We start from the raw sequence: 8451 nt of genomic DNA, 5'->3' as shown, positions 1-8451 counted from the left end.
CCAATTTTGGTATTTAAGAGTCCTTGCCAGCTAGAATGTTTGTATACTATGTTGTGTTATTTTTGTTGATCTTAATTAAAATATTACATGGCCTTTTGTTTTTTTGGGGGGGAAGCTAATCCACTTTATTTTAGAGCTTTCCAATGGTCATTTAAAAAATCAACACATCCCCTAGCTGTATGTTAAGTGCCATTAAGCTGCTCACACACACACAAAGCTTAAAGTATTGATGGGCGATTGTGAGAGCAATACTGTAAGGTGGAATGGTCACAGCTGAGACACTAGAACAAAGTCTGACTGGCACCAACAACGTGTTATGCAAGCACATTTCTGGATAAAACCTTGAATAAAACTTTGTTGATCTTAAAGGTGCTGCTGGACTCAAACTTTGTTCTGCTACTGCAGACACCAGCCTAAATTCCATCCACTTCCTTCATTGGAGCAACAGCCAGGTCCACAGAGAACAGGCCTTTCCAATGGTGTTGGGGCAGAGGAATCTTTGAAGGGCAGCAGAAGTGGAAGGCTGCACTGGCGGAAGATCTAAATTCCTAGACAAGAGCTGCGCCGTATCATGAGATATCATGGGAATCCAGATCAACTCTTACCTCGAAAACCGTATCATGAGATCCCCCCCCCCCCAGCAGCTAGCCACCATATCCATACTTAGTCCTAGCTGTTGGCATTACCCTTATCTCCAGGCTGCAGCTCAGAGAAGGGCATTGTAAACCGGGGGGCTGCGGAAATCCAACCCTGGCTGCACGTGCCTCTTTTCAACCCCGCCAGCTTAGGAAAACAGAAAAGCAGCTCTGCCTCTGCTCCTGCCTGCTATCTCTTCCGGCACGGGCCTAAGATTTCTCTTCCCAGCGATCCATTCAGAAGCCGAGGGCGATCTGGCATCCACATGTGTGCGACAAGGACTTGCAAAACGTTTGTCCCCGGGACACACCCTCGCGGCCTCGGCGCTTCCGCGCTTCTCCCTCGCCCCCGCCGGACGGCCAGGCCCGCTTGCGCCATCCCATTGTGGGGCTGAGTGCAAAGGCGCCCGACCTCCCCCCGCGCCGGGCTGGCGGCCGGGTGGGACACGCCTTCTCCGGAGGAGAACAAAACAACACCCCCGGGAGCGCTTGGCCAGCCGGGCCACTTCTGGTGTGAGCGAGCGAGCGAGGCGGGCCGAGCCAGTCGCCAGGGGAGACAGCAGCGCGCCCAACATCAGGCAGGTAAGCGGCAAGCCAAGCAGGGGCTCGGGGGCCGTCCGGGCGAGCGCTGCTGCTTTCCCGCCTTCTCAATCCCGAGAAGCCCCCGCCGGTGTGCGCTCTGCAGTCGGAAGCAGGCAGTCAGCCCTGCAGCGCGAGCTGAGCACGCCCAACTCTCGGCGTATCCCAAATTGCTCTGCGGGAATTAGCCCGGATCCTGATTCTTTTGCGTGGCTGTTTGGCACGGAAGCAAGCCCTCCGGGACTGACTTCTCCACAAGTCAGGGCGGGTGGAAGCGGTGAAGCCGGGTTGGCCTCTCTTGAACGGGTCATGATGGTTGTTCTTTAAAAAGAAAAGAAAAAACATGTGCAGTTGGGGCCGGGGAGACATGTGTGCAGTAACTAGTCGCTATGAGGTTAAGGGACAGGCGTGCCTTAGGGTTAACATGGAATCCAAGACACGTGGCCCTGTAGAAATAGTTGCAGCAATAAGTTCCTCTAATTATTCATGAATGTGTACACTTGAAAGGATTTTAAAGGTATAGAAGACAATTCAGCCCCAAAATGATGCTGGTACAGTGCTCTGAAGATAGGATGACACGTTGCTATGATACCGAAGTTTACCTTTTGTTTTCCTCCCCACTCCTGTGTGTGTGTGTGTGTGTGTGCATGCGCAAGGAAGGGGGCATGAGACAGTTCAAAGTAATTTGCTGTACATATGGTGACAGATACTAACCTGCTGAAATCTTGTTGGCATTCCATGGCAGTGTCTTGGGTAAGTGATCTTACCCTGGAGGCGATGGCTTCTACTGTTGTAATTAGACACTCCCAGTTTCCTTCAGTGACAGCTTCATCAGTCACAGGAGTACAGCCACACTTTCAAAAGCATGCTGAGTACCTTAAGAATATGAGACTTCTTTGATAACAAGCAGGCCTGATTTAAGAGACTTCATATGTAAGGATGTGGCCAACTGTTGTTGCAAGGTGCTTAAGCATGGGTGCTGTTTGCTTCCTAGTGCAGCTAGCATTAAACTTTCCACTGATTTTAGCAAAGCCGAACCACTCCTTTTGCATTCTCTGGTGCTGTGCACTCCAGTTTGAAACCTGGATCTTCTCTGCAACAGTAGTGAGAAAGAAAAATGCCTGCATAATGTTGCCATTAGTTGCAGCAGGCCTGTGGACTTGGTTTCCTATCATTCTTTGATGTTTCCTTAGTTTCAGAATTGGTAGTGACGCCTGCAGACAAGTAGTCACATTTTAGCATATACGGAAGCTACAGGGGATCACGATGTGTCAATTTGTTAGAGCAAGCATGTTCCCTCCCACCCTTTGAGTGTTTGTTTGCAAAAAGTACAGAAACTTGTGTTAGAAATGCCTATATGCCTGTATCTGCCCTGGAAGGGGGAAATCCAAGTGGCATTTAAATGTGTTCCAGAAAGGTCTGAGCAGGGCGTGGTGCTCCTGAACTGAGTTGCTATATTGTCAAGTTGCACTACCTCTTCGCTTAAGAATCTGAGTGCTGCTTAGTAGTAAAGAATGCCCATTTATGGTAAAGCATGGTATTACTCAGTGGTCTGATAATTACATGAGTGTCTGCTTTGCTTCCCCAGCAGACCAACCAAGGAATCTGACCACTGTCTATAGATACTCACAAAACAAATACAGAAAACTTTTAATTTCCTTAAAAGCAATTTTTTTCTACATAGAGTAACTCAGCTCTTGTCCTTATCTGCAGACAGTTCTAAGCCTAAGAAGTAAGAACACTTGGTTAGTGTGCAAAGACCTGCCGAAAGAGCAGCATAAATCCACTCAAACCCTAGGCTCCTAAATCCAACTCTGTGGTCACTAAGCAACCCTTCCTTTTCCCAGACATGTTGGTTATGTGAGCCCAAAGTACACATTATGATTTGTAACTTGTATGGTCAAGGTTCCCCCAGTCTGCCAATAGTCAGAAGCCAGGAGTGCATGGGCCCCCAAACCTAATAGGGACTGTGGCACAAAACAGAGAAGGAATTTCAGGTTCCCAGTGTCATTATCCCAACCTCAAACAGTCCACTGTTGGGGTGTGTGTGTGTGTGGGGGGGGGGGTAGCTTCTCTATTTGGGTCAAGAAAATGGTTGTGGTAGCAGGGAATAAACAAATAAATTTCTAATCTATAATGTGAGAATATTGGCAGTTGCATAAAAACAGAGTATATTGGCAGTTGTGCATAAAAACATAATAAAATTTATAACACAGCAAATTCAAGTGCTTCTGATTTTAACAGTACTAATAGGTTAGAGTAGCGATCCCCAACCTGTGGGCAGCGGACCACATGTGGTCCTTCGACTAATTGGAGGTGGGCCCCGAAGGACAGCTTCTCCCCCCCACCCCGGCCCTTTACTTCATTTCCCCCGGCCCACCTCCCACTTCGGGTGTCACTGTCTCCCATCACTCCCAGATGGGACTATCTCGTTGCAGAGAAACAAGCTCAGGGTTCCCATTGATTTGTCATTGTCATGTTAAAATTTCCATGAAAATAAAATGTTCCTTATGTTCATTGTTGTGGTGTGTCTGTATCTTATTTTGAAGGGATGTTTAAACATTACCATAGCGATCAGAGAGCTCTAGGGCAGTGGTTGAGAGTAGAGGAGTAAACTATCCCCCCCACCAGGCCTCAGTAAAAGGCATTGAGTGGTCTGCAGTGAATGGTCCCCGGCATTGAGTGGTCCCCGGTGATAAAAAGGTTGGGGACCACTGGGTTAGAGGAGCATGCAAGAAGAGAGGGGATGAAAGGGGACTGCCATACTGGACTTATGATGCTAGCCTCCCCACCACAAGAGGGGCGACTGCCTGTTTTTATACTCCCATAAAGCTTTCACTTCCTTGACCTTTAAAGTTTATACTTTGGGCCCTTTGTTCTCAGCTTGATTTCAGAGCATGCAACTATACACTCCCCCACATGCAGCCAGCCAGGTGACCTTGGGTTCCCCACGGCACTGATAAAGCTGTTGTGACTGAGCAATAATATCAGGGCCCTCTCAGCCTCACCCACCTCACAGGGTGTCTGTTGCGGGGAAAGGGAAGGCGACTGTAAGCTGCTTAGAGCCTCCTTCTTCTTGCCTAATCACTAACCTTAACATTTTTAGGCCCCCATGTGACTGTGAATGACAATTGAATCCAAAGGACTGTTTTTGATATTCTACCAAGGAACTATTCCATCTTCATTATCGATCTGCATATTTGTTGTGACACTGTTTACTAATTTATTACTAATTTATTTTCATTATATCTGTACTCTTCTGATTCTTGTTCCATTGTCTGAGGAAGTATGCAAGCCCACAAAAGCTCACACATTGAATAAAACTTCATTGGTCATAACGGTACCTTTGGATGCAAATTTTGTTCTTAATCTTAACCCTGTTAGTCTCTTTAAGTTACCTTCTGCCATATTTATATAGAAGGGCTGGCCCTCTGACTTCCAACTGTAACTTTTGTTGTTTAATGTTAATTGGACTAAATTGGACTAAATGTTAATTGGTTAAATCTGTTTACCTTAACGTGGTTATGGAATGGGCAGGAATGCTAATTGCTTTTCTAAAGAACTTGTACTTTTCTGCATTTTCAAATTTCTACTATTTATGCTTATTACTATTTTTACACTGGTCAATGGTGAACTGTAATTTGTTTATTTATTTGTCCAGATATTTATAACTTACTGTTTTCCCCAGCAAGGGCCCAGGGCCCCATTTTTCTCCACCCTGACTTGACTTCAGCTCCATGACCTTTCACACAAAGCTAGCTTGTGGTATCAGTGACTTCTGCTTCCCCATCCTGAGAGCTATTGCTGAGGAAGAAGGGCTGTCCTGGTAAATAATATTATTGCTCGGTTCACTTAGCATTGGCAGGGATGGGGAGAACTTAACCCATAGTCATCACAACTTGATTCTGTGGTCTCTGTTAGCCCTACTGAGATTAGATGTGTTCAACCAGCAAAATTGAAATACTAAGCCAAATCCACTACTCCTTCCTGTGATAATTTCTTTATCTCTGTACTGCAAAACTCTGCTTATATTTTTCTGTGGGGGCATTCCCATGAGACTACTTGGATAGCTAAATCTTTGTGCTGTTGCATCTTCCAGAGAAGTTGTAGCTCACTAAGCCACACTCTTGCGAGTCCCTTGGACTGCAAGGCGAACAAACCGGTCAGTCCTAGAGGAGATCAGCCCTGACTGCTCTTTAGAAGGCCAGATCCAGAAGATGAAACTCAAATATTTTGGCCACCTCATGAGAAGGAAGGACTCCCTGGAGAAGAGCCTAATGCTGGGAGCAATCGAGGGCAAAAGAAGAAGGGGACGACAGAGAATGAGGTGGCTGGATGGAGTCACTGAAGCAGTAGGTGCAAACTTAAATGGACTCTGGGGAATGGTAGAGGACAGGAAGGCCTGGAGGATCACTGTCCATGGGGTCGCGATGGGTCGGACACGACTTCGCACATAACAACAACAAAGCCACACTTTGTTCCACCTGAAGAAAATTTGTTGTGCCGTTGTCTAGTCCCCCAGTGACACCAATCTTTCTGTGCAACAGCAATCATGTGAATGAGTTTTAGACTCTGTTAAAGTATGTCACATTGAGAGCTGACCTGTTGATCAGCTGCATAATAATTAAGGAACAGAAAGAAGTTCTAGGAATACAAGAAGCATCTTGGTTTTTTGATGCACACATGGTCACCAAGCCAGAACCAGCATTCAGTACTGCTGAAGCCTCCATAGAACACTAGTAGACGACAGACAGGGAGATGCATTGGAATGATTGGGGGGGGGGCACCCTTTGGGAATGAGATGGTCTGTAATTTTATTGCAGCTTTATATGCAGAAGATCTCAGGTTCAACCCCTGGCATTTCCTTAAGGGTCTTGACTAGCAGGACTGCTTCTAAGAACACAATATATCAGGCCAGGTAGACTAAGCTGCTCATCTGTTCATAGGGATAACTGAAGGCTACATGGCACTGAGCTTGAAAGTGCTCAATTCATTTCTAGTGGGTTTGGCCAATGTGTATTCTTGCACTTTTACAACTACTGCTCTATAGTCTGGGATGCTTCATTCCCCCATGGTAATGTGATCGAAAAAGCAGCAAATACCCATTCCTAAATAATGTGTGCCAGTTATTGTTCTTTCATTGTACAGGTTAATATGGATATATCAAGAACTGAAGGCAGTGGTGGGAAATTAAACATAAACCTGCTCCCTGACACGAAATGGGGAAATCTAAATGTTTGCAATTTTCGACATTGTTTAGGGTTCTCATGTTTAAGGAAGAAAGGTCAAATTTCCAGTTTTTGAACAGCTGCTCAGTATCCAGTTTTATTTCCTTTGTTTTCTACCATCATAGTTTCAAAGAGTTTTGTTCAAGGATAATGTCTTAAAGTATGTCTGACCAGATTAAATGGTAGAAAAAAATGAAAAAAAACTATTTATTTAAGCCATTTCCTGCTGAGAGCGTATCTCTGGAGTGCATATTTGATTAATTGATGGAAAGTTAAACCTGCATCTGACGCACTGTTATTGTTTCTCTTTTGTGGTTGTGCTTTCTTAATGGCACCTTGACGATATTTTCAGGTGTTCCCTATCTATCAGTTTCTGAGAAAGACTTTCAAATGTTTCTGAATTTCCTTTCCCTTGTTTCATAATCTTGGGGACTGTACAGTACAAGGACTAGTGTCATTGCAGAATTTGCATCTTGACAAGTACAAAAATCATGGGTTTGTTATCTACACAAATCCTTAATCGGCTTCCTCAGTTTATGATGTCCAGCAAGAGGATGGATCACAACAAGGCTTTGCTTTATATGAATATATTTACTTTCAGGCTGAATAATTTATTCACATGTGCCTCATCATCTACCAAGGGCAATGTGCACGTGGAAACCATGTGTTGAGCCACCATGGTGTAGTGGTTAAGATTGATGGACTTGAATCTGGAGAACCTGTATAAATCAGATTTTGTGGAGGCAGTATGAATAGATGTCATTTTGTTCTTCAGGACAATATGTGGAAGACCTGGGTAAATTTGTGCCCATCATTTTCTCCAAATGGATGATTGGTGTTTTTTTTTTATTGATGACTATTTATTTATTTTTAATACTAATACTCCCAAAACAGTTCACAGAAAAATAAAATAAGAAACCCATTTGAAGGGGAAAAACCTACATGTAAGCTCATAACACGTCTCAAAACAATGTGAAATTCAGCAGCAGCTATATGCGAGAATCAGGTTCTAAAGTTAATTGTCCAGCAAAACAATGAGAAGAGGTATGTGAAACAGAAAGATGAAGGTGCTCATTAGTCTTTCAAGGTCCTCATTCATATTCTAACTGGCATTGCCTGTCCTCAGCCACCATCAAAGGTCTTTCATGTCACTTACTACCAGATCCTTTTAGAAAAAGCTGAACCTGAGACCTTCTGCATGCAAAGTTATCACAGAGCTAGGGTCCTTTTTCAAAAAATTATTAAGTTATGTTAACATCTGACAAAAAGTGGGTGGCATAAATAATAAACTGTTTGTAGTGCTGGAACCATTTTTTAAAGGGAAGACTCAAACAGAATGCATTATTACCATAGATTGATCTATATGTCATCAAGCAATGAGTTGAGGTGGTAGGATCTTTTAAGCAGTTAGGCATCTGCATATGATCAGTATGCTGTAATATACATGCCTTGAAGGAGATCTGTCTCAATTTCAGCCTTATTAACTCCTTTAATCAAAGAAAATCCAGTCTTTTGGGTATTTTTGGGTAATTCTCCTACTGTGAAAACAAAAGGGCAGTTCTAAATGTATCTGATTTCGGACATATGAAAAACACATCTGATTGAGTATCTGATTTCAGACATGAAAAACACAACAGATTCTAAATTGAGTGATGACGTTCTAAGAAGCTAAGTTTATAGTTGCCTTTCAACATTCCTGTCATTTATTATACTAGTGTTATATCAGCTCTGGTGTCTCAAATTTCCCCATGCATACATATTTTGTTGTTTGCATTTATAACTGTCATCTCAAACCTTGTTGGTCTGCATTTCCACGTATTTCACTTATTTTTCTCAGCACATAACAATTGTTTTTGCTGAATGAAGCAGATATCCAAGATTAGCTGCAAGCCTGGTTTGGTTTCAGATATAACACACTTATCAGTGCGTCCTAAGTAGAGTTGCATTCGGCAAAGTCCAGTTAGGTGATGGAACTCTCCTTAGGATTGCACTGTATGATCATTCAGTCC

The 8451-nt window shown here is 43.8% G+C and overlaps 1 protein-coding gene across 2 annotated transcripts in view; it reads left to right on the top strand.

Moving 5' to 3' along the window:
* The first annotated feature begins 975 nt into the window (after positions 1-975).
* Positions 976-8451, top strand: part of CSRP1 (cysteine and glycine rich protein 1) — a 33233-nt gene continuing 25757 nt past the window's right edge. The window contains exon 1 of one of the 2 annotated variants that reach the window (XM_077335030.1): positions 976-1217. The gene's annotated coding sequence lies outside the window, so the exon portion shown is untranslated. The remainder of the gene's footprint in view (positions 1218-8451) is intronic. The other variant, XM_077335031.1, reaches the window with a different exon arrangement.

The sequence above is a fragment of the Paroedura picta genome, chromosome 4 (genome assembly GCF_049243985.1).
Source record: "Paroedura picta isolate Pp20150507F chromosome 4, Ppicta_v3.0, whole genome shotgun sequence".
Taxonomy (NCBI): domain Eukaryota; kingdom Metazoa; phylum Chordata; class Lepidosauria; order Squamata; family Gekkonidae; genus Paroedura; species Paroedura picta.
This window is presented reverse-complemented; position numbering and strand designations above follow the sequence as displayed.